We start from the raw sequence: 27366 nt of genomic DNA, 5'->3' as shown, positions 1-27366 counted from the left end.
AAATCCTTGGAATTTCCTGAGTGACAGGAGTGTCTTTGTTTTTGGTGGTGGATCCCTCAAATGATACATATAGTGTATGCTAACAAGGTGACTCATGCTGGGTACCAGCTAGTTTATGCTAAAGAGATGGTGCCTGGTGGGGCCATCCATGAAGATAGGCTTAGGGTGGGGGCTAGCCATACTAGAAAGACCAAAAACGTGATTAGAGAATTGGAGCTTTGGGCCACATGAAATCAGCCCAATCTCTGAAGAGAGTGGGGCCAAAGACTGAGTTGAACCATGTGGGCTGACTCAATCAATCATGTCTACGCAATGGACTTCAATAACAATTCTGGACACTGAAGCAAGGGTGAGCTGCCTGGGTTGACAATTCCCTGTGTATTACCACATATTGATGCTAGGAAGGCACTATGTCCCTGAGGACACAAATGCTTCGTGTTTGGAACCTTCTTGGTCCCAGATTCCACCCTAGGCCTCTATTCCTTTTTCTGGTTCTGATTTGTATCCTTTTGCTATAATAAAACTGTAATTGTAAATATAGCACTTTCCTGAGATCTGTGAGTTACCCCAGTGAATTACCAAACCTGAGGGATTCTGTGGGGACTCCCAAGTTTGTAGCCAGCTGGTTTGAATTAAGCATTGCCCTGGGGATCCCCCAAATTGTTACTGGTGTCAGAAGTCTTGGGTAGACTTGGTAGTATAAAGAACTATGCCCCTAACCTTGAGTTTGGCTGATTCTAGGTACAAATCCACTTTCTGAAAGTAGTTGGTTAATCTGGTTCCACTTGCTTCTTCTATAGGCCCTGACTCATGCCTCATACCTTTCTTTCTAATTCAGCCTCATGGTAACACTCCATTCAGTGTCCTGAGATGTGTCTTTCCTGGGATCACCCTAAAAATCAAAGATAAAAACCTTTTATTTAAGATCACCACTCCTTCTGTCAAAAGAAAATTCTTTCAATGACTCAAATAGAGATTAATGGCTTTATTCATCCCATTCACATCTGAAGACTAGGGAATCTCTGAGAGGAAGAGAAGCAGGATTGGAGTTTTATAGGATGAGCCGAAGAGAGGGGTATGTATCCTGTGATCTCACTCAGGTAGCAGTTTTCATCCTTAATGGCTCTGAAACTCACAATTGGAACATGGCTCAAGATCATTGGTGCAAACCTATCCCAATAACTGTCTGAACAGTGCTCTCAAGAGACATTTTTGCAAGCCTTGTAGTTTGTAAGTTAGTTATGATTTGAGAGCAGAAAAGACGGCAAGGGCCAAAGGCAAGAGAAACCACAGCCCCTCTATCATGCCTGGTTTAGTCTTTTTAAACTTCCTACACAGGGGCCCCCAATATCTAGACATTTAGAAGTGAGGACATCCCTCCAGTATCCTATAAAAGTCTGCCTCCTCCAAGCAGGCATATACTCATTGGTGTTACTGCAGAAGGCTAGAATTTCCCAAATGAGACTGAAACCACAGTCTCTGTGGATCTATGTGGAACATAAAGAGATGCATGGTTTGCCTTCTGGGATCTCTGCTGTGATGTGCAATGTCTTGTTGACATTTTACTTGGAGTCTTAGAAATGAGTGTTGTTGGAAGCCAGGCTCTCTGAACTTTAGGGATGGTGATTCTCCATGTTTTATAGTTTCTGGAAAAATGGACCTATCGCTATGCCAAGTGTACTGCTCGCTCACTCACTGAAACACTCCTCCTCCTATGGTACCCAATCCTCTGAAAGCAGCTTCTTCCTATCTCTTCCTCTTCCCAAGAATCAGGACAGGCATGTTTACTGAGCTGTAGGAGCTAGGAGCACTAAGAACGCTTGAATGTCCCTAATTACTCATGCTACTTGCTTTCCACTGTTTATTTTGTAGGAAATAGTCAATTCTCTGTACAAGATGTTGAATTAGCATTCCATGTAAGAAAATGGGAGAACTGGGAAAGTTTAAAAAAATAAATAAACAAGAGAGAAAAAACTTAAAGGAAAGTCTTATTACTGTAAAATGCAATATGGGATCTCTGATGCCTCTACTGCTGTGGCCCATTTTCAAGTCTGATGGAAGAGAAGTCTCTGGTGTAGAAGTCAAGACCTGGAGTTTGGATCTAGCCCTCCTCTAACTAGCTGTGTGACCTCAAGCAGGTCCTATGACCTCTCAAGGCCTCAGCTTCCTCATCTGTCAAACTTACAAATGATCTTTGAAGTCCCTTTCAGGTCCAAGTTTCTATGATAAAAGACAGACAGAGGAACACGTGCTTCCCCAGGGAGGAGGAGTGAGGACAGGAATCGGAACATGAGGGATGGAGCAAGAGAAGGGAGGTCTTTTGATGTGTGGCTGGCATAAGGAGAGAGTCAGAGCCCCCCTTTTCATAAAGGACTGCCTTGCCTGGAATAACCCTAAATACCTCAGCTCTGAGGAATACATTAAATATCTGAGAACTGCTTTTATTCCAAGTGATGAAATGAACTGCCAAGACTAGAGTGGAGGTTCAACTGAAATCAAGTGGACCAGTTATGCTGTCCTTGATGGCGGGCTGTCCAACAACCACCTGAGTGGGCACAATGGGCCCTGAGAAACAAGAGATGATTTTTACTTAATAATGAAATAAACAACTATAAACCTAGACAGGCCATTTTAATAGTGGGAGGGAGGGCAATTTGAGATAATTCTGTTAAAATTAATTATCCTTCTCCAGTGACATTTCAAAGTACAGTTGTCAGATACCAATATTTACATTAAATATGTAATTTGACATACTAGTTGCAAATATCTTAATCTCTTAGGCATTGAGAAACCCAAAATGATGTTCGGAAGTTTTCTTTGTAGCGTCCTGGTTGTAGTGAAGATCTGTTGTAAGTTTCATGACTGATAAAGGCTTTCTGGATTGAATCCATATTTTTGAGCATTCTGGAAAGCAAAGAGAACATCAGATCTTCGAAGTATAAGGAATAAAGCAAAATAAAACAATTGATACCTTACGCCAAAGATGTTGAAAAGTTTTAAGCTTGAAAGGACCATTGAGATCCATCCAACTTCCTCATTTACAGATGGGAAGTCAGCAGTGGCAAGGTGTTTACACTGTGGAAGTATGCATCTCTTTCTTATTAAGGTTTGAAGTAAAGTTTTGCTTTACTTTTTTAAGAAAATAAATACTATTTCCGAATTCCTTCCCACCTGAGTATCATATGGACTCAGTTCTAAGCCCTGCATTCACAGTTGCAAATATTCTATATTTGAGATTTCTGTTTGATTTTGCCAGATTTTAATCCTCAGCCCCAAGGTGTACGTGGGTGGTGGGTGATATTTAACAAACAATACCACCAACTATGTGCCAGACTCTATGCTAGATACTGAGAGGGAAGCAAAGATGGCACGAATTCCCACCCTAGTCAAGAAGACAAAAGTGCAAAGAGATAACAGAGGGATGTTGAAAGGGCAGCAGGTGTACAGAGACAGAAATGACTAAGTCTGCTTAAAGGAATTGAAGGCTTTTTCTACAGACCTCTGATTTTCATGTGTACAGAGCACTCCATGCATTCAGTTCCTAGCCACTGCAGACATACAGCTGTGGAAGGCAGTCTTAAAAGACACGGTGCCTATTTGTGCTACACAAAGCCCTCGTGATGTCTTAGAATGGGTAAGTTGAGAAATTAGGAAAAAATCCCATTCTGAGAGATGATCCACAGGCAAAAGGTGGATCACAAGGGGGAATGATGCATTATAGAAGGCCAGGTATGATGCGTTACACGTACCAACCAATCTTTCTGCCAATTAATAGCTCACACAGAAGTAAAACACACCAAGAACCTCCATTTTGGAGACACGTTTCTCCTCACCTCCCAGTGGTGCAACTTGCCAGGCATCAAAGGTCCTGTCTGCCTCCTTTGGCTGTCCTGCCAACCACAGGCACAGCAGCCCCACAAGGAAAAAAACAAAGGGTGAGAATAAAACATGATGTTTCTGTCAGCCAGACCGCACAGCTTCCCCTGGAATCCACTTCACTGCTGAGAGGTACTGGAGAACTTTAAAAATCGGGTTGACACTTGCTATTTAGGATTGCAGTAGAAAGGCCATATACTAGTTGTTAACATTCTGAATAATACTTAAAAACAGTAATCTATTTATAATTTATCTTCTAATTTAGCACTATTATTTCTGGAAAGCTTGCAGCAAGATTAAAATGGCTTTATTCCAACCACCAAAATCAATTCTTTTGTACAAATTTGATATAGGCAGCCTGTGTACCATTCGAAAAAGCTCGCTGACCTGTGAAGGCTGGCACTTGCACCATAAAATTTAGATCTTATTTGATGAAGTTATTGAGCACTGTACTTACCTCATCTAGGGTTTGAAAGCAATTGTACATTACTTTCACTTTTTCTCTTTAGGAGGAAGTTTTGGATAAGTGGCAAATCAAGTTGTTTGTTTGGATTAGGGGAAAGACACAGACAGTCTAGACTACACTTAATGAAAATTATAAGTTAATTTTGAGTGTGATACTAGAGGTTCATTGCCAAGTAGAAATGATGGAGATTATTTTTAAAAGGCAATAGAAGTGGGGGAAAACAGACATAATACAATATCTGAATAGGAGTCTATTTTCTTCACTAGATTGCTAATTAAAAGTTTATTTTCATATACTCTAATCTTAGAATGCAGGGGAAATGAATGATGCACAAAAATCTATCTGCCATGTTAAATGGGGATAATAAAGAACAGGAATATTCATCCTTCTTAATATTTGGCTCTACGATGATCCATATACGAATGAATCTGCTGCTTTTCACTGTTAAATTGCAGCCAATCACAGACATTGACTTTTATACTAAAACAAAAGCAGTTCAAAAACAGCTCAATCCACTTTATTCATAAAAAGAGCAAGCTTAGTTGTAACCATTCAACATTATTTAACAAGATCATAGAAATATTGGTATTTAATAGGCTGAACCATGAGTGAGAAAGGTCACGCACAACTCTAATTTCACCACAGGTTCATGTCACTGATGAGGCCTCCTGCATGCAAGGTGGTCTATGATCACAAGTCCAGAAGGGCCCAAACATTGGCCAGAGTATGGCAAAGGAGTCCAACTTCTCAGGATTATTCTCTGATTCCTTGTTAGGTAGGCATGATTTTCTTTAAGCTCACTCCATTTCTTTAGAAATTTGACCAAATTCAATAAAGCAAACACTTGACAATTTGGATAAATCCTAAGGTTTTAATTCAATAGGCAACTGCAGAAACTTAACTGCACTCAATAAAATCCATAAATCATTTCTGAAATTGTGACTTTGTTTCTGCAAATCTTCAAATTGAATGATTCTTTTAAGTATGGTTTGTTTGCTAATACAATTCTCAGTCTTCACTGTTCAATTCTTAGATATATTTTGAATTTGGATACATACATTTCTCATAGGAGGTATGTATATGGTGGGACAACAGTTAGATGATCTCTGTGAGCAGGGAAATAAGGTTGTCTTCTGAGAGCTGCACTCTAAAGTGAGCAAATCAGGGTCAGAACGTAAGTATACAGAGTCACCAAGAAAAGGCAGCATATCTTTTAACACAGCGAACTCTTGCCCACAGTCTGCTGGAAGTTGTTAGTCAGCTGCATCCATGAACCTGACAGGGACTGTCTCCCCTTCCTGATTCTAAGGACATCAAAATGGATGCATCATGTGGTCATAGCCAAATGCTATAAAGCATGCAGACAGAAGTAACTCCTTCCAGTGCCATGATTACTAAGCAGCTGCTGATAATTTGGCTTCCTATGTAGCTTGCCTACAAGGTGAGATAAGCTAATCAAGTCAATTTGAATATACAGTCCACTTGACATTGCATTTATCAACGTAAATTATAATAGCTAACCATCATGCATTGTTTATTGCACGCCAGACAACATTCTAAGCACTTTACATCTATTATCTCATTCAGTCCTCTCAACAAGACTGAGAGCTAAGTCACTTATCCAAGGTCATACAGATAGTTAGTGGAGAAGCCAGGATCTAAACCTAGGAAACCGGTGTCTAGAATGTGTACCCTTCACCACTGTGTTCCCAATAATCTGATTTTAATCATCAATGTTGTGAGCTTTGATATCACTAATTGGCATTCTAATGCCTGTCATTTGTGAAGCACTAATAAAATCATGTTTCCAACGCTGAAGGGCTACAGCTAAACCCAGGACCATAGAGAATTCTTGAAGGAAACAGCAGATTGTTGGATGAGCTGCCCCTCATGGTCCCTGGGAAACATCTTTGCACACTGCCGTCCCTGTGCACCTTTACTTTTAAATTCCTCCCTTGAAGAAATTAACTATGTCCTCGTTTTCTTTGTTGCAGTTTCAGTTTGACTGTGTTCAGATTATCTGTCACTTGAGTAAGGTAGTGTGATCTCCTATATCATTGGGAATCCAAGAAGTTGGATTTCTTGTGTGGATTAATTTAGAAAGCCAGTGACCTAGCCTCCTACTTGTGTAAACCAAATCTACAGACTCTGCTTTGAGTTTTTCCAAATAGCACCCAAACTGTAGACAGTTAAAGACAGGGCATGAACATGATAGCAATTCACAACATGATCACTGGTGGCAACATATCACGCATGAAAACTGAGTTCAATATCCTTCTATTTTTGACATAAATAAATAGTCAAAATCTTCCTCTGCCTTTATTTTTATTTCTTATTCCTTAAGTAAAAGTAGTTCATCCTAACATGGATTAACTCTCTCAAACACCTTCAAGGTACATGAGTAGGTACAGTAGTCCCTACTTATCTGTAGTTATCCCATTTCAGTTATCCATAGTCAACCATAGTCAGAAAATATTAAATGGAAAATTCCAGAAATAAACAATTTATAAGTTTTAAACTGCACGCCATTTTGAGTAGCATGATAAAACCTCGTGCTGTCCCACTCTGTCCCACCTGGGTTGTGAATCATTCCCTTGTCCAGCGTGTCTGTGCTGTATACGCTACCTGCCTGTTAGTCACTTAGTAGCCGTCTCAGTTATCAGATAGACTGTCACGGTAACACAGTACTTGTGTTCAAGTAACCCTTATTTTACTTAATAATAGCCCCAAAGCCAACTTTATTATTAGTTATTGTTAATCTCTTCCTGTCTCTAATTTATAAATTAAACTTTATCATAGGTATGTGTATATATGTATGTATGTATAGAACAAAACACATCCACCGTTTCAGGCATCCGCTGGGGCTCTAAGAATGTATCTCCTGCAGATAAAGGGATTACTATACTACTTTAAAATGCTAAAACATACATTCCTGGATATGTAATACGGCATCATGTTAGTGTGTGATATTTGCCTACTGACTCCATTTTTAGTACACTTTTGATAAGATACTACTGTGATTTTTAAACCATTAAGTTCTTTACAAACATTGCTCATTATAATTCAGTATTTTCCAAAACGTGTTCTAGAGAATGTTAATTACATAGAATATTAATAGAAGTAACCCAAAAGAAAAAAAAAGTTCTTAGTATTGGAAACACTGAGTTAAAGGGGTCTCTTTATTGCATGACTTCTCAGAGCCTTTAATTTATTACATATTACATACTGTGAATCTCTCAGAGGACAATAATATATATATATATATCAGTGTTTCTCTAACTGTCCATGATGAAGGATTGGTTTTGCATTTTTTTCCTACCTCATAGCAGAGCATAACTTTACTAAAATATAATAAAAGTGATTTACTAGAAAAGAAGTAAAAACAAAAATCATATGAAATATAGTGAATTTTTTATTTGACTTAGACATAAAATTATGGTTCACATTTCTACTCAAGTCTCTAAATATTTACTCTCGGTTATCGTATGTATCACATTACAAACAGGAAACAGATTGTGGACTGGCATCAGTTCACAGACCACGCTTTGAACAGCACTGATATTCCCGTTCAAGTCTCTAAATGTTTATTCTCAGCTTTTGTATGTATCACATCATAGACAGGACGCAGGTTGTGGATGGGCACCAGTTCATGGACCACACTTTGAGTAGCACTGGACACAGCATGTACCACGCATATTTGATCACAAATCTTTGATTTTCACATAGTATAACGACTCTGGTATTTAAGGAAATATATGTTGAAAAATGCTGCTTTATTTTCAAAGTTTGTTTTATTGCTTACCACAGTTTAATTGCCATAAGAGGAAAACCATCTGCATTAATTATCAAAGAGCAAGGTTGAATTCTGCTCTTTTAGGATTAAGCGGTAAACACGGTCAAAGTAAATTAATGGCTGGGCTTGGCACGCGAAGGTGTAGAAGATGGGGCAGGACAGGAAGGAATGGAAAGAGAGCTGCCTGGTCATGGGTCTCTACCGATATCTGCAAAGTCCGACCAAAGTAAAAGCTTTTTTGAAGAAGAGGAGGAAAACTGTGCAGCCCCTGCTTGCATTAGTCTATTTAAAGAAATTTCCATGATAAGGAGATAGAGTCTCCCATTCTAGAGGTAATAGCATTCTGTACAAACCCATAGGAATCACGTGAATTTCAACTAACTTGATTCTAGTTTCCCCTCTAAGCACTTTGGATCAATCAGTCACGTTCTGAGTTGACAACGTTTACCTAGCAATGTGCCAGATTCTATTTCTTTTCAGATTCTGAGACTGTTTTGTAATATAAAAGTCAAATAAAAAGTTTCTTAAAAGCTGTTGGTGTTTTGCCTAAGGTTTTGTTCCTCATCAGAAATGTTAAATTACTAAATCATAAAATACTGTTTTAAGAAATGTGCCCTTGTCCAGGAAAAAAGATTAATTGTGAAATGCAACTCTAAGTTTGACCCTGTGGAAGAGTCCTAAAAGACAAAAGCAAATAAATTCTGTTGATATACTTTGACATTGTTGTTGAAACTCAAACCCAATTACTTGAATGTAGTTTCAGGTTATAAAAATGAACACCTCCTGCAGCAAACCATTTTAACCAGAACTTAAACAAATAGGAAAAGTGTTTGTGGTTATCTCTTACTCTTCACAATGGGTTTTAAGAAACGTAGAAACATGGAAACTATACATACATGCAAAAGGCACTTGCATATGCAGATAATTACAACTGAAATGTATATCACAATAAATGAAATAGAATATTCAGTTTTAGAATCCTTTTAAAAAGAGAAAACATTTTTGAGAACTAAATGAATGAGTCTGAGACAGGGATAGCACTGTCAATGTTTGAGATCAGAATTATCATTCCTTATTCTTTTATCAAGGACTGATTCAGTAGGCTGGAAGTCCAGAGCCAACAGTAGAGTCAGAGAAACAAAAAAAGATACTATTATTGAGACTCTCCACTTATCCAGAAACCTAGGGAACTCATAAGTAAAATGTTGTTGGTTTCAGGTAACATTTTTTCTCCTGTACTCTTCTTGCTTTTGCTATGTCCCATTTTAACACCTGAAAAGGTCATTGTCTTATTGCAGTCAGATACATGAGAATTGATAATGATGACGGAATTTTTGTCTTCTCCATAGTCAAACTATCCACAAGTTGCTTGACACCATGATGTAAGCAGGGTAAGCCCTGTTGAAAGGTATTGTATGTGATGTCACTTGAGAAGTAGCAAAATCTCCACTTTGTCCTCCAAATTTATCTCCTGCTAAATGCTATTACCTGAAATTCTCAGCCTTGAAACTACTATTTGAATTAATATACAAAGCCCTCATAATACCAGTATCCTTCATCAATATCTTAATAGTGATGGTATTTTGAAATATATGAGCCTGACTCATAGCAGGGTGCAAAGGCACGGGATGCAGAAGGTGGGGGGATGGCAAGGAAGGAGGTGAGAAGTCTTGCATCCATTGAGCACTGAGTGGTAAGAAAGGACAAAGGGAAAAGAACCACCTACAGGCTCCCAGGGCATCATAAGGGGAAGGTATGCATCAAAGACAGGATGCATCCACGTACGGCTCTGCCTGGAGATGACTCATGTGAAATGCCCAGCCCGTGCTAAGATATAGCAGATGTTCAATAACCTGCCTTCTCTCTCTCTTCTATTCTCCTAAGGGATACCCTGGTCTAGGGGATTGGTTTCTATCACAGTAAATCTGAGCTGTACTTCCCTGTTTTGTGGTTTGAGATTAATAGGCACTTCATAAATTTTACACTCAAAGTTTCCAAATTGGAGAGAGAAAGGGGAGATCTTGTATATTGTAATATGTTTCAACTGTTTATTCACATTTTCAAAAAGAGTGTGCTGACAGTGCTACTTTGAGCTTAATACATTACTTACACAGACATTACCTCCCTTTGTCCTCTCAACATTGTGTTAAATTAGGAAAAGATAGGTGGCATGATTTCCACTCGAGATGTGAGGAAACCTATATATAGAATGGGTAAGAAAGATCAGGGTTCAGAGTCAGATTGAGAACTCCTGGTCTCCATCACCTCATCCAATGTTCCATTAAACCACAATCTCAAGCCTTAGTCATTATGTGCAATGATCTGAAGCCATTTATGTAGCTCTGGGTCAGGACCTGACAGTTCTGAAGCTCTTTGAAGGGGAAGAATTGGGTCTTATCACTGCTGTATCATAGGAATCATCAATAAAATCTCACATGTATTAGATGCTCAGTATCTATTTGCTAAATCTTTGAGTCTGTGGAAGAGAAGCTACTGAGAAAGAGTTGGGGAAGAACGTGAAAATCACGGAACTTAGTGTCATATTTTTTGTCTGCTTGTTTCCAGCATGCCAGGCATAATTAATGCATTTGTATTAGGTCATTTAACCCTTATAACAGACCTGTGCCTTAGGCCCTGTTATTCCCCCCACTTCACGGGTCAGGAAGCTGAGTCAGAAAGAAGTGAAAGAATTTTAACAAAGTTACTAAAAAGGTGCTAGCAAATGGCTGAACTGGCTCCTGAATTCCCAGAGTTTAACCTTAGAAAGACTAATGCAATTTCAAATTAAGGACATGAAATTCAGAAGCTGTTCTACACAGTGTTTTTCTCAGAGCTGGAGCTAGGTTTCAGTACAGTGTATCTATCCAGATTAACAATGAGTGAACAGGAACCCAAGGGTCAATTATAGAGTTTGAGTCTAAAATCACATTGTGTTGGGTCAGCAAATCCCAATGCCAGTGATGAACTTCACCACATAATAAATATATAATGTACAGAAAATAGAAGAAAACTCAATAGCCAGTCAATGATTGACACTATAAAGAACATATTTGGGATTTGGAGAATAAGTGGAGAAGAAAAGGGTGAAATATTTATAGATCTCAATTCCTCATTTACCAGTGAACGCAAGTGTGAGTGATTCAAATATCCTTAGCGGGTACCACAATGTGGAAGATAGAAAAAAGTAGGAATCATGCTTCCAAAATATGGGAAATAGGCTTCCCAATTTCTAGCAGTTTACAATTTTTAACAGAAAGCCAAGATATAGCATAAATAACTACAACATAAGACAGGATGAGAAAAATGCTCTGAGACCATCCAAATCAAGTACCAGGGACCCTTAGAGGGTAGATGAGGGAAGGCAATATGCAGTATATAGATTTTGAGGTGGGTCTTAAAGGTCGAGATGGGAAAAATGGGAACTTTCCAAAGAGAGAGAAAAGCAGAAGCCAAAGTGAGGAAGTAGGAAATACCATTTTGTAACTGAGGAAATAGTAAATAATTCAGATTGATTCAGTATAGAATTATAGAGTGGAGTGAAGAACATTCATTCATTCACTCATCCAATATATTTTTATCCAATGTCTCCTACATCTCAAGCATTGTGTTAGGCATTGTGGATAGATACATTAGTGGATGAAATAAGTCTTACAGGGCTTATTTCCAGTGAGAGTAGCAGACAATAAAGAAGAATAACAAATAAAGTGATTGAGTTGAAATAAGTGGCCTGAAGACTGCAAAGGTACATTGGTTTTGCAGTGTAGGGAGCCTGCAATGCAGGACAAAGGCATTTGCACTTCCTTCTGTAGGCAATGAGGACTCACCGAGGGTTTCTGGTCAGAAAAGTGAAGGGAAGTGACAATCAAAGTGGATTTTTGAGACACTTGATCTCAGGACAAAAGATAGGAGGAAAGAATGGAGCAAAGGGATTAGTCAGGAAGTTACTGTTCTAGTCCAGGCAGTAGTTAATGAGGAGATAAATTAAGGTAGTGAATGTGGAAATTCAAAAGTGTGTATGGGAGAGAATGCAAAGGAAGTAAACACAGGCCTTGGTGGACAATTGAATGTAGCCAATGAAGGACAAGGAGGAACCACAGTTAGCATCTGCTCAAACAAGGATGGCAATGGTACCCCTCACAACCTGTGGAACCAGAGAAGATGGCTTTGAGATGAAAACAACTGTAAAATTCTGATATAGCATCCATTTGAAATGTCTAATAGTCCATCAAGATCAATATCCGAGTTCCTATTTTGTCCTAGATACTGTTGCAGGTACTTCCCATACATAGATAAAAAGCCTGAAATTTGAGTAATAAATCTGAGCTGAAAAGAGAGCTGTATGGGAATTATTCATATAGACATGACAGTGGAAACTTTAAGAAAAGTTGATAGTACTGAACACATGTGACACTACACAAGTCCTTGGGATCTCTTTTTATTTTTATATAGAATTATTTTTCTAGCCAGAGACAAAGCATAATGCTAGTTGTCTTCAGAAATATTTTTTTTATCAGGGCCACCCTTGGCTTTTTATGTTAATCTCTACCACATTTGCCTGAGGAGCCTTCTGCTAGCACTAACTTTCATACTCCTGTCACGTCCGTACGCCCTCCTCCTGCATGCAGTACAAGAAGCCCAGAGGAAAATAACAGTCCTACTGCCAATATATAAGAAGCAGCTTTATATATCCTTTTAAAGCTATTGTATTCTACTTACCTGCTTTTGGTATTTATAAATATTAACTGCATAACTTACACTTTCATTAAAAAAAAATAAATTAGAAAAGGAGAGGGGAAAAAATCCATTCTCAGCTGTCTATGCTATTGCTTGTGTCTAGCTAGGAGAAGAGGAGAATCCCAGACATCAGTGGACACATGAGGTCGCTCACCTAATAGTAGACCGGACTCAGGAAGGGCAAAAGTAGCCTCTGAAGTCTGCCTTGAAAATCTATTCCCATTTTGCTAGTTTTTATTCTGATGTGATGTCTAAGAGTTGCTTGAAAGTCATTCCATGTGGGGACAGAGTGGACAGAGGTGAAGAGGAAACAAGTCTTACGGGATATTTGTTGAAGCTGGGTCATGACCAAATGAGAGTTCATCGTACTATTATTCTCTCTACTTTTGCATGTGTTCACATTTTCCATAACAAAAGAGTACATTTCTCATTTTAAATGTATTCCTAGAAGTAGATCTGGGCTTTGATGCTGCTCCCCTTTGAAAAAAGCAGGAAGACACTTTAGAAAAGCCAGTATTCCCACAGCTGCATCCTGAGATGGTCATACATTGTATCTACCTCACAGGACTGCCCACACATCTACCCCCACATTCTCAAAAAGAATAGTAATGAAATAGCATGAGCATTGTCCAAAAGGGAAATTGATCCAAAAGAACATTGTGAACTGGAGATCAATCTTCATTAGTTAAGGGACACTGCTGAATTTCTGAAAGACAGACATAAACAGAATCATACTGAAGTTTAACATGAGCAGAAGAAGGTTTGGAGAGCGCTGCAGTGGAAGTAGAGCCCACTCTTTGTCAAGGAAGCTTGGAGAGGCCTGGACTCTGAAAGCACGAGAAGGAGTGGCACATCAATCAGGAAAACTTCAGGATGGTGCAGCACACTTGTCTCCCTCCCCATAACTCAGTGCAGAGATGCTAACAGTAGTGATGCCGGCCCCCAGAGGGAAGCAGAAGACCAGCTCTCCGAAGAACCTGAATACGCCATGTGGGGAGGAGACACTGAATTTGCAGTTACTCCTCTGTAAGAACAGCCCTCTTAGGGAAGCACACCCACACAATGCCAGAGGAAGCCCTTGCCAGCTACCTAGCACTGAAGACATCAGTATAAACAGTCAAGGAACTCCAGACATCACAGAAAAAGATAAAGACAAACACACTGGAAAAATTAGCCCAGAGGAAACAGAGATGATTTAGGAAATAAAATATAACTTTTTAAATATAACTAGTAAGCAGATTTAAAAAGATAATTCAGCCATAAATTAGAAGAGGATACCATGAACAGATAGAAATCTGAGAGAACTGGAAATGAAAATTTTCATCATCACAATGAAAAATTCAGTGGAAGACATGGAAGATAAAGGTGAAGCAATCTCCCAAAACAGGGAGCAAAATTACAAAAAGATGAAAACTTCACTCTGGGATATCCAGTATTCATCTAATCAAAGTTTCTGAAGGAGAAACTGGAAAAAACGGAAGATAGATAATAATTCTCAGAAAATAAAAACAAAATTCCCCAATGTCAAAAAAAAAAGAGCCTAGTTTGAGAGAACCCACTGACTCAAAAAAAAAAAAAAAAAATCTGCACCTAAATACAGCCTTATAGAGTTGAAATGTTATGATGTTATGGTGTAAAAATAATGGTCCAACTGATAGGAGTTGGGAGAAGGAATAAAATTCTCATCTTATGTAATAAGGAGTCAAGAGACATTGTTTACATTTGATATATCAAGAAACAGAGGTTCAAGTTATTACTTGAAATCATAAAGGTAGCCAGTAGAAGATCTAAAAACAATAAGTAGCAAACTGATAGGTATAAAAGGAGAGAAAGACACAGGCTTATGTAAGTATGCTATATTCCTCATCTTTCACAACAGGGTGACAACAGATACTGTTTGAAATCAGTAAATTGAGGAAGTGAGGTATAAAAACATAGCGTTCAAAGTTATACAGACAACCACCTGAAGAACTAGAAATAGCCAAAGAATTATCGATAGAAACAGAAACAGTGGGCATGTCAGCCTTAGTGGTCCCCAGTGGCTTGTTCAGCTTCTTCAAAAAGCTGATGATCTCTTTCGCCTGGGGCCCAACACCAACGACGGTTGGTAGCTTTGCCAGGAGTTGTGGGGAAGTGGCTAGAGGTGGTTACCTCTAGGGGATAAACCTGGGGGATGGGGAGCCTGGGAAGGGGTGGGAGAGCAAAAGGTTTTATTTTATAACCAGATTTTATGCACCTGAAATATAATGCATATGTTTCACTTAAATTGAAAAGCTCTCACCACAGAATCAAGAAAATCTGAGCTTATGAACCTTTTTCAAATATGTGAACATGTCATTGATATAGGCTGTGCCAAGCATAGGCAGAATACCACCACGATTAGAGACAATGCTAAGCCCACGACAGCAATGACCACAACCAAGTCATTATAGGTGAGAATTCTCACAATGGAGACTAGTGTCACCACTGGTTGTGAACAAGTATCATGGGCAGTTCGGTTGGATATTTGCTAGTGCTTTTTGGTTATTTGTTTCATGAGTAATTTTTTATATATAAAATGCATAAAAATAAATTATGTTTAGAAAATGAAATGTGTATATTTTAACTAATAGCAAACATCACCATAAACTATATAAATATGTAAAAATACAGTGACAGCCTATTAGTGAGCAGAGAAAAATATACATATGCAAACAGAAACCGATTAATACATTAAAATACACTGACCTCCTATTACTGAGAAGAAATAATATATGCATACGCAAACATGAAAACAGACTAATGAAATTATATAACATATGCAGGAGACAACAATTAGCAGCTTATAAAATACCAATGCTGAATTACTAAGAAGCATCTGAAATAAGATTGCTAACCTTGAAAGATAAATGCTTTAGAGGCACAATCTAAAATGTTAGTGGGAAGAGGAAAACAATAGTAATATTAATGTCAACATATTTGATTTTCCCACACTGGAGCTATTGATTATTTCCTGCAGCACATTGGTTGGAAACAACCATTTGTCTGATATAATTTTATTTCAGTTATTATTCCCAACAGCTACTTTTTCAAATAGCAAGTGCAAAATAAAACCAGATTTGAAAAGTTTGGAAGATTTTTTTTTCCAGTGGGTTGTAGTAGACAAAACCTCAAAATAGAAACACGTTAAGAAAGATCAATTTGGTCAAGCATGGCGGCTGATTTCAGAAAATCATACTGTAAATTTGGACGCTCAGTCCGTCTCAAATTGGCAACCCAACATCCACAAAACCAGCTCCTGTCAACCATAGAAGGGTTGCACACGGAGAATTATGACAAGCCCTTGAGAAGGCATTCCATTTGTCTGGGTCCACTAAGTTTCATTGGAGTCCCAGTAGTCTTTTGAAAGATAAATGCCTTATTTAAGATAGGGAGGTTGGCTGATGGAGGCTGATAGAGATGAAAGATCTGGACCAGCCATCATTCAGGCATTAGGAAAGCATCAAAGTCTTGCTAATCCTGACAGCTTTGAGCTACCTAGCATCCACTTCTCTCCCTCCCTCAAAAGAGAGGAGTTTCTAGCAGCCAATAGCCTGCCATATAAATTAGCAAGATCAGTCTTCTCAGTGGTTATCTTTCACTTTTAACGAGTTGTGGAGCACAACTTACCATTTGCATATTCTTGAGAACGTGTTATTTTAGAGCTATCTGAAGGTTAATATTCTTTCACCTATTACAAAGAATGCTGGTCTCAGTAATGTGGGCTTGCAGCCAGGCAGCCCACACTGCTTATTTGCTGCCTATTTTAATAATAGAATCGCACCATAATGAAATCTTTTAAATATATGGCAATTTAATTGCGAAAACCCTGTCTCTTTCAACAAAAGCCTTCCATAAGTAGCTTTAAAGATTAAGTTATGGGAGGCGACTCTCATGCCATCTCCCAGTGGATGTGTATTACATTGCATTACATCCCTGCCATTCTATGCGAGCACAATGGCAGGATGGGATCTCCTTAACTCAGCTCTGAAATTAAAACCTGGTTTTATAAACCATTGAATCATTCTGTGCGGTTGAGGGAGTTAGCTTTCAATCAACATCAGAACTTAATAATGTAACTGTGTTGAGAATTACAGAAGGGGGAATAGGAAGGCTCTTCAAACATATATAGTGAGAGGTATAATAATTATGTAATAAGAACAGCCAAAATGTATTCAGCTTCAAATGTGTGTCATGAACTAAGTATTTGACTTTATCCCTCAAAACAACTCAGGAGTAGGGGGTCTTTATTGCCCCAGTTTTACAGAGGGTTGGCACGGGTACCTGCATTAGTCTACTAGGGCTGCCATAACAAAGTACCACAAGTTGGGCGGTTTAAACAGCAGAAAGTTATTGTCTCACGGTTCTGGAAGCTGGAAGTCTGAGATCCAGGTGTCAGCCCAGTTGGTTCCTCCTGAGGGCTGTGAGGAAGAATCTGTTCCATGCTTCTCCCTGAGTTTCTGGTGATTTGCTGACAATCCTTGGCGTTCCTTGGATTGTAAAAGCATCACTCAATCTCTGCCTTTATCTTCACACGGTGTTCTCCCTCTGTGCATGTCTGTATCCAGATTTCCCCTTTTTGCAAGGATATCGGTCCTGTTGGACTAGGGCTTACTGTAATAGTCTCATCTTAATGAATTACATTTGAAATTATTTCCAAACAGTCAAACTATTTCCAAACAAGGTCAAATTTGCAGGAACGGGAGATTAGGACTTCAACATCTGAATTCATAGGGGGCACAATTCAACCCTTAGTTGAGCGCTGTTCCAGGCAGTGGGGCGACCATTCTCAGTCCCCTTCTTTGCTTTAACATACTTTCCTGAGGGCTTGCCCTTGCTTATATTTTGAGGTTTACTCTGTTTCTTATCTATTCTTTAGACTTACTGATGCCAAGCGAAAGGAGTTCTATAGCTCTCAATGATCCCCCCTAACTCACCAGGAGACTGTGATTTTCTTGAAGTAGCCACAAGTTGTCTGTTCCCGTGGAACTCTGGTAGAAGTATGTAACTGGCCAAAGACTGTGGGAGTCCTAGCTCAGTTCCAGCAGATATCAACTGCGTCATGTATTATCCCTAGCATTGTGTATGATCTGGCATTCTAGATCATTCAGGAGAGGTCTAGCTATGAATAGAGTATGTTCTAGAGGGTTTTTTGTGATGACAGCATGCCCTAAGACTTCCTTAAGATCCAACATAAACTACAAAGCGTAACACTTAAAGGGAACCACAGACAAGAGACTGGGGATTAGAAAGCAAATGTGGGTCAGCAGGGGGAGTTAGAGAAATAATACGTAGAGAAGGAAATAACCTACAAAGAATGAGAAACACAACGTATTTATTGCCTCTCCCCCTTAAGGTAATCATTTAACAACTGTATTCTCCTTACAAATGGTGATACCTCGCTTTTCCTTCATTTGCAGAGATCTCAAATGGAATCAGGCTTTTGAACACATGAATGTTTGGATAGGTGCCCTCCAGGGCAAGCTGCCTCCAGAGTACATTTTGCGGTTTATTAACATCATTACTGAGCCTCAACAGAGAAATGTTAAAATCAAACAACAATTTTCACAGCCTTTTTTCCTCGACTGATGGACAGCCACTGGATGCTTTAAGGAAACAGGGAGCTCTAACCTTGCTATTATTCGCAATGCATCAGTGGGAGGGCTTCACAACAAAACAATAAATATTGTACAAAACAACAAATGTCCAGGGTTGCCTTATGCTACCTTTCCAAACCACCTGGGCTTGTTAGGGAAAACATTGTAAAGAGATAGCTTCAATTCCCCATAATTACTGGTCACTGTTCTGCTCAAGGTATCATGGCATGGCATGAGTCTTTCCCAGCACCACCGAAAGGAAAACTATCGGCATTTATTGGGACTATTTCAGAAATGATGAGATTGATTCTTGCCGACTTAACATGCCTAAATGATTTGCCTGAGATTGTCCAAAACGCTGTGATCTTTGGAAAGGCTCAGAGTCATTAATTTGCAGGCCACTGCTGGAAACATTAGCCCATGCACTCCATCACCCCTGTCGAGACTCGGTACGCCTGCCTTTGGTCATGTGATATGCCTCCCTATTGCCCTCACTGAGTTCTGTTCCACTTGCTATTCTTGAAGAATGGATTCTTTAAATGGTTGATACCTTATGATTATAATTCGGCAGGGCACTGTTACCTTATTAATTAGGTGAGGACTGTGTAATTTATTAGTGCAGGAGCACTGGGTGTTTGCTTTACTTATAATTGCTCTGAGCACACCCAGGGAATCAAAAATTGGTGGGGCTGAGGAATTACTAGCCCTGCCTGAGGGGAGAGAATGTAATAATCCCTTCTTGCGTGTTCAACTCAATCCTCCAGGTAGAATAAGTGACTAAAGAAGGACAGAAGCTGGCACAGCATCCGGTCCTACCTGACTGCCCACTCTCCTTCCCCCTTCCCATCCCAACAGACTCGAGGAACTCAGGAAAACTGTGTTGTTTAAGAAGTAATTGCCTTTGGTGGCTCTAACTGACTTTTGAGCAGCCCTGAGAGGTTGACGTAAAATAAAGTTCCTTGCAACCCTTCACAATTTATCTCACTCAGGAAGAAGGGATAAATGGATGCTGATCCTAAAAGTCAAGCAAGTCTTATATAAACTTTGACCTTTTTCTCAAAGAGGAGGCTGCTGATAGCAAAACCTCTTCTTCCCAAGAGACTTGAATGGGAGAGAGAATGCTTGCCTTCCTTGTGGCCTCAGGCTTGTGGTGGAAGAGGATAAGAGATGACTGACAGGAACAAAGGCTGGGAGGAGAGAGAAGCCAGGGATTTCGAGGGACTTGTGGGAGAGCAAAGAGAGGTGGGCATGGAAGGAATATGACAGCTGGTGCCTGGAGAACTCCCTGGTGGCTCAAGGCTAGCTTACACTGAGGTTTTTTTTTTTAACTTGACTGAATTTAAATCTATTTCCCACACTGCCAACTTTGCCAATATCTCTAGTTTCAAGGCTTATTAACATGGGATTGTCGACAAAAATAATCTGTAACCAATCTATAAATGAAAATTTGGGGTGAGTTAATTCTGAGCTAAAATGTGAAGACCATGGCCCAGGGCCTTTCTTCCCAAAGGAAGAAAGGGCACCAAAGAAGTGGGGTGTACAGAGTGGTTATATACCCTCAAAGAGGATGTTCCACATATGATTGAAATGTCCCTTTTATAATAGTCGTGAGACTGCTCTGTCGGCACAGCGATTGATGGACACAGCAGGTAGGTCTGCTGTCCCGGTGGACACAGCAGGGTGGCAGGTCTGTTGTCTCCAGCTGGGTGGTCACACGTGAGCTGGGTGGTCAAAGGCGAGCACAGCAATCAGTTCCTAGTCTAAGGAAAGGTGCTTATCCTTAAGGAAATGCCAATGTGGGAAGAAGTTGCACCTTTATCTTAAGGTCATTTGTTCTTGCCATAGTAAATGTTTAAAGCAGATATGCAATGCATGCTCAATGGCCATGTCAGGCCCTTTTGGAAAAACAAAGTCAGGCCAAATTAGGTTCACACCAAATGGCTTCCTCATATATTCTAATATATCCTATTGCTTGCCATTTCTATTTGTCAGGATAATATCTTCTTTTAACTCCAGGAAATGAATTCAGGTCACACCAATATCTGTTTGACCTAAAACGTTTTCCTAGCTTCCATATTTGTGGTTGTTCTCTGGAAGGGTGGTGAAAATTCACTTTTAAGACTCTAGATGTATGGGCCAGCCTTATTTCCATGATAAAAAATACTCTCCTTAACATATTTGAGTACCTGCAATGGGACAAACCCTATACTAAGTGTTTTTATTTATAGCCACATAAAAGATCTTTATAGGATAGAAGTTAAATGCCTGGGTTTTGTTATCAGAGAGACCAGACCAAGTTCACGTCCTACATCTGTATCTTACTATCTATGTGAACTTGAGCAAGTAGAATTGGGATCACAATGATTTCTTGTTCCTGGCATTTGGGAAGGATTACACAAATTCGGAAAGCAGATAGCACAATGTAAGCACACATAGTAACAAGTCCCGAAATGATAGCTGGGATGTTAGGGATGGCTTCGTTGTCAGAGGCCAAAGAATAGATGGACAAAGTACAAGACAGGCTGAAGGTATAGAAATGGGACCTGCATGCCTAGAAAGCTGAGCTTGACTGTAAACCCATTTCTTTGTCCAATCTTCATTTCCCCAACACAAACCTAGAAATGTAAATGAACCCCAGGAATAAAAGTGAAGCGATAAATCTACTCCTATCACTGGGGCACTGGTGCGGGGATAGGCGTGAGGGGCGAGGAGGATCCAGGTCCTATACATCTTTCTCAGCCAGTTTCTGAAGACTTTCTCAGCCCCTCTTGGCATGACCACATGGCTCCTAGGTTACAGCACGGACATTTTCCAATGTTTCCGGTGTGGGCCTGGTCCCAACTGCTCTCCCAACATGCACCACATTCAAGTGTAATACCTCATCACCTCAATGCCCATTCTATCACCCCATGCCCTGGAACTGCATTATCCTCTACTACAAAGCCTTATGGCAGGGGGAAACAATCCTTAGTTCTTCAAGGCCCTCTACTTCTGACTCACTTCTGATTACTGCCTCTCTTCTGAGCCTAGCATACATTTCTGAGGGGCAAGATTGGAGACAATTTGAGGGATGCTTCAAAATCAATCACTCATCATCCACAGACCAATCTTTTGGTCCTAATCCTCTCTCCACTTGATGTAAATTCTTTCTTCCTCAGATATTCTGCTTGGAAGATTAGCTAATGACACTTGTTCCCCAAATGCTTAGAAATCATAGTCCTGAGAAGCAATATATTAACCTTATTATGTTCTTCCTACAAGATCCTAAAAAAGACCTCAACTGGTCTATCCACCCACCCTCTAGACCTGTCTTAATTCATTTGTTTCTTTTGTTGTTTTATTGTTGTTGTCAAGATTCTTTGTTTTCCTGAGTCCCTATTAAGAGATCCTTTCAGACGTCTTATTTTAAAAACAAAAGAATTCAATTTAAAGGATCAATGTGGTCCCTGAGGCCATGGTCTGGGTGAAGGAAGCTATCCTTGCTCCAAATTCTGCAACAACCAAAAAGAGGTGAGAGAGGGGAAAGAGAACCTAACTCAAGGAACATCAAAACAATAGAGGCTGTGGATCTCTTCCCACCAAATTTTCTCTCCCAACCTTGTCCTGATATTTGTCAGAAATGATTTGGAAGAATTATCCAAAGGGGGTATGCGATTTCAAGTCATGTACAGTATTTTGTAGTGTTTGCCAAAGATTCCTCTCTCCAAAGCCATTATAGAATTCATGCACTTTGAGCTTCTTTGATAGTTTCTAAATTAATAATAGCTCACAAGATGCTATGACTTTTCAAATCTTTTATCCATTACTTAATTGTGTCACTGTCTCACACCTCCAGAACAGCTCTGCTCTCTGATGCATTGATGTTCTCTCGGTGATAGAGTTATGGAGTACCAAGTGGGATTGGAGATTAAGAAGCAAGCAAGAAACAATGAGGTTTCAGATGAGATTGGAAATTAGATGGAAAGCTAGTGAGAGAAAGTTGATGAAAGGAATCCAGGGGCCAATGAGGGGAGTCCAGCAAAGAACTAGGTTGGTCGGGAAAGATAAAAAAGTATGCTTTAGCAGTGGCATGGGCAAGAAACATAAAAAGCAAAAGTTATTCAGCCTCCTCTCTTAAATTGCCTTCCATCATTGTGATTTTCAAAGCAAGTTAATATGCAAACCCTCATGTCCTTTCATCTATTCAACAAATTTGTATTGAATACCTGCTGTGTGCCAGTCACAGCTCTCAGTTCTGGGAACACAGCAGTGAATAAAATAGACAAAATCTTATCCTCATGGTGCTCAAATTCTAGAGGGGTGGCAGACAACAATAAATAAACTAAAAGATCAGTAATGACAAGCAAGTAATGACAAGTGATGAAAAAAAAAGCAGGGTAAGAGGTTACAAAATGGCAAATGGTGACAATATAAATAAGATGGTCAAGGAAGCCCTTTTGGGCGAAATGACAATTAACCAGAGACCTGAAAGAAGTCACTTGGGGGAAGTGCTTTCCAGGCAAGTGCAAAAACCTTGAGGTTTAAATTCGATTTCATGTTGGAAATGCACCCTGGAGGCATTGTAATGAGAATCAAGCAAAAGGGAGCGGGGCAGACATGATCAGCGGTAGCCAAAAGCATGTCACATAGGACCTGTAAATTTTGGAAAGACTTAAAACATGGGAAAGACTTTGGATTTTAGTCATACCTGATGTTAAGAACACTCCAAAGGATAGGCAGAGCAGCTTTATCCCTGCTATACAGCTGAGAAACAAGTTCAACTGAATTCAGAGTTCCTTTACTGTAAGTTGGGAGAGTTAGTAGATGGGACAAAAAGAAGAAGTGGTGGTTGGGAATGTACTAAACAAACTTGAAGGGAGAAGTAAAATTTCAGAATGTACTGTAATTGGGGAGGGAAAAAAATGGGATAGCTGCTACTTTCCCCACTGCCACCATTATACATGAAATCCCACCATTTGCAACTTATTCCTTTGAGTGTTACAAGTTTTTCCATAAATATGGTATCCAATATTGGTTATCAACAAATTAGGAAAGTCCCTGCTAAAATGGAACACCAAATAGTAAAATGTCAGGAATGGGTAGGACAGTGCTGAAAATAAAATGGAGAAGAGGTAAACATCTCCTTACAGAATATTCCAAGCATTGACTATTGTAGATCACAGGCTTGCTTAGTCAATAATTACCAAGTTGGTTCTTCATGCCTCCTCATAAAAGAGAGATTCTGTCTATAGTAGTGATATACCGCTATCAATAATAATAATGGCTAATACACATATGAAGCTAACTATGTGCCCATGTTCTGAGTGTTTAAATTTACTAACTCATTTAATCTCCTTAAGTTGCCCAATGATTTACCTGTTTTACAGGTGAGGAAACTGGGGCATAGAGAGGTTACTAGCAAGTTGACTTGTCATCCAGCTAGTAAATGGGAAAGACACATTTCAAAGCCAGGCTGAGTATCTGTTATGTATTTGAGTACTAGTTATGAGTACCATAACCCATACTATTAACAATTATCTCATGCCGCTTGTATATTTATTTGAATTGTATGGATTGATAACTAAGTATATGCCTTTTTTTTCTCGTGGAAAGAAAACATTGTATTAATGCAGTTTGACTAGTGATATAAGCCAGGAGTTGGTACATTTTCTCTATAAAGGATCATACAATAAAATTTTAAGCTTTGAGGTCCACACTGTCTCTGCCACAACTACTCAACTCTGCCACAGTAGCATGAACAGAGCCACAGACAATACAAAAATGAACAAGCATGGCTGACAGCCAATGAAACTTTATTCATAAAACAGGCAGGGGCCGATCTGACCCACAGGTCTTAGTTCGCTGACCCCTTAACACTAGCAGTTTCAAAGGGAGATCCACATCTCCCAACCATACTACAGTTACAGATGTGTTGTCCCTAAATGAGAAAGTTCAGAAACGAAGTGTCAGAGATATCCGTGAATTGAAAGTTCCAGACTACACCTAACTGTCCTGCATCTTCTCATTTGAACTTCCCTTCAGTATCCTGGAGAAATCTCATCTGCTAGCTCAGTAGGAGAGCATAAGCATGCTGATCACCAACGTGTTAGAGAATAGATTTAGAAAAATAAATGTTATGTATTCCCCAACAAGACAGAGAATTCTATAGTATCTCAGTATCTTAAATGAGTTTTCCAAAGTTTACATTCAGTCCTCTGAAAGTAATCTCAACCTCTAAAGTTCTCACCTCAACTCTGCTCACCATTCCATTGCACGGCCTGGCTGTGCTATGTTTTCTTTGCCTCATTCAGGATCTTCTCTTGGGGCAGGAGGACCTGCTCAGAATCTTCACTGGATACTTGATAAAAAGGGCAAGGAAGACTTTACTCAAGACTATTACAATAGGAGAGAGAAATTGCACTCAACTTTGCTGAAACAAAAGGTGGGAGGACTTTAAACCCTGGGGTGAGCTAGTGGAAAAGTACTGGAGGACATTAGTTGGGAGGTTGGTTAAGGTGATTAGGCCATCTGTGTTTGCTAACTGTCCCTTGCCAAAGTTAGGCTCCTGTCCTCCCACAAAGACTGGGAGATAGGGGTCCTATATTTCTTGATTATTATATTTCAAAGGGATGGCTCCCAGGTCCTTGAGAAAGTCATTCTTGGATTGTAGAAGATTTTCATCTCAAAGAGGGAAAAAAATATAACAGTAGTTTTTCTAAAGTAAATGCTCTAAGAAAAAGGAAGTCAGGGACCTAGAGAAAGGAAGAAACCTGTCTGAAGGTTAGTCAAGCTGAGGGGAACGTGAAGCTGATCACCAGACACTCGAGAATGTGCAAGGAAGCCCCAGAACCTGCCAGTAAGCTTCCTACCCCCAAAACAGGCGCACACTCAGGTGTCCTTTTTTTAAGGCACGAGGATGCCCTCAGATGGCCACACAAAAGCCCATCCAGAGCCTCACTGAGGGGGCGTGGCCAGCTCACCAAGGGCTCTTGGTGGCATAGACTGATCTCCACCCTTACTCCACAAAAGCCACATCCATTCCAAGTGATAAAGTCTGCACATCTCAGGACTACTTTCAACTCTCAGAGAGAGATCTGAACTCAGAATCTTTTCTTTTAGTTAAGGGAGTCCATAATCACATTACAAATCGATAATTGGGCTAAAGAACTTTAAAGAAATTCTTATATTTATTTTTCTGACATGCAACATCTAATCAATTTCTTTCTCTTCCCTCTCTCTCTGCCCACACCACTTCACTTCTCATTGTACCTTACTATCTCTGTCTTTCACATCCTGGTTCTCCTAAATACCCTACTCTCATATTTTTTTAATAAACTTTTAATTTTAGAATAGTTGTACAGAAGCATTGTGAAGATAGTACAGAGTTCCCATATACACCTCGCTCCCCACACAGAGTTTCCCCTACTGTTAACATCTTACATTAGTACGATACATTTTTCCAACTAATGAACCAAGATTGATACATTATTCTCATTTCAAAGTTTTCAGTTGTTATCCAAAGTCCTTTTCTGTTTTACAATCCTATCCAAGTCACCTCATTACATTTTTTCAACATTTCTCATTTTCTTTTCCTTATGGTTTTGCAGATCTAAGGAATTAAAAAAAAAAAAAGTTAAAGCCCATGGGATGAAACAAACAATATATGCTTGGTAAACTTCTACTTTTACTACCTTCCAGTTACTAGACTGGCTGGAGCCTAGGATTCAGGTGGTGAATACTAGGAAATTGAAGGCGGAAATGGAAATTTTAGATATCTTCCAATGCCAGTCTCCACAGTCTGAAATTTCATTCTGTAGAAAATTGGAAACCACTGAAGATTTTTAAGTGGAAGAATGACATAAGGTGCCCCTTTAATAAAATTAATCTGAACATGATGTGCAAAATGGATTGGATGAGGAAAATTCTGGAAACAGGAAGATAACTGGATGGGTCAGGGCCATAGTCTGCATATAAAGTCATTATGGCCTAATCTTGGCTGCTGGCCAAAGGGATACAAAGAACAGATACAAACATAATTTTGAAAGGCAAAATTGCTAGGAATTGTCAAATGATCAGAGGTGAAGAGTAAAGAAGAAGAAAGGAGATATTAAATATCAATTCAATGTTTCAAGCCTCAAAAGTGGGAGGAAAAGTTGTACTAGCTTCAGAAATAGTGAAGTCAAGAGGAATAACTGAATTCTGGAAAACAAGAGCAGATGTGTATTTTCTTAAGTTTGATCTGTGGGTAAGACTAATTCGGCACGTCAATAATAAAAGCTTCTGTGTCCCCAGTGACAGGGTGATGAACACATTGTGTAAGCAGCAAAATTCTATATAACTTAACTTCTCTGTCCTACTTTGGATGGATTGTCCTGCTCTAAAACTCTCTAAAAATTGCCACAACAAACAATCAGCTGAAGGGGTAACCCTCTTTGTTATGGTGAAAATTGAAGAGCTCTTCACCAACATGTCAGATTGCTCGTTTTAATGACATTGGATATTCAGCATTGTCATCAAGAGTTCATATCGAAAACAAAGAGCAAAAAACACATATATCACTTTGGCTCTTTCACTTGAAGATGCAATACTGTTGACATTTTTGGGATTGGTGCTAAAATAGTGTGCATTTCTCAATTTTGAAGCATGGACCCACCATGAACCAGAACTGGTCCATGAACCAGAATATAATTCTCTGGTGAGAATCCCAAAGATTCTGGAGATAAGCTGTCTATCAGTATTATGATTTGCAAAGTAAAGATAACTACCTTTGTTTACATTAGAAGAAATTACGTATTTAAGAAACATTAGTGTCTGACTTCATGCATTGGCTGAGCAGTTCTGTACACACAGCAGAGAGACCAAAGAAAAGACCCAGAGACAGCATACAAGACATAAGAGTTTAT

The 27366-nt window shown here is 39.4% G+C and overlaps 1 long non-coding RNA gene across 2 annotated transcripts; it reads right to left on the bottom strand.

Moving 5' to 3' along the window:
* Positions 1–822: 822 nt before the first annotated feature.
* On the bottom strand, positions 823–24890 carry LOC138918522 (uncharacterized). Of its 2 annotated transcripts, XR_011427978.1 has the most exons (4): positions 24711–24890; positions 3834–3890; positions 2755–2904; positions 823–892 (listed from the first exon to the last, which is right to left on the bottom strand). It is a non-coding gene; the product is annotated as an uncharacterized lncRNA (long non-coding RNA). The 2 variants fall into 2 exon arrangements; XR_011427977.1 differs by lacking the exon at positions 823–892 and having other exon boundaries at positions 2617–2904; positions 24711–24852.
* Between the last annotated feature and the right edge of the window lie 2476 nt (positions 24891–27366).

The sequence above is a fragment of the Equus caballus genome, chromosome 17, assembly GCF_041296265.1.
Source record: "Equus caballus isolate H_3958 breed thoroughbred chromosome 17, TB-T2T, whole genome shotgun sequence".
NCBI lineage: Eukaryota > Metazoa > Chordata > Mammalia > Perissodactyla > Equidae > Equus > Equus caballus.
The sequence above is the reverse complement of the archived record's forward strand: the minus strand, read 5'-3'. Positions and strand labels throughout refer to the sequence as shown.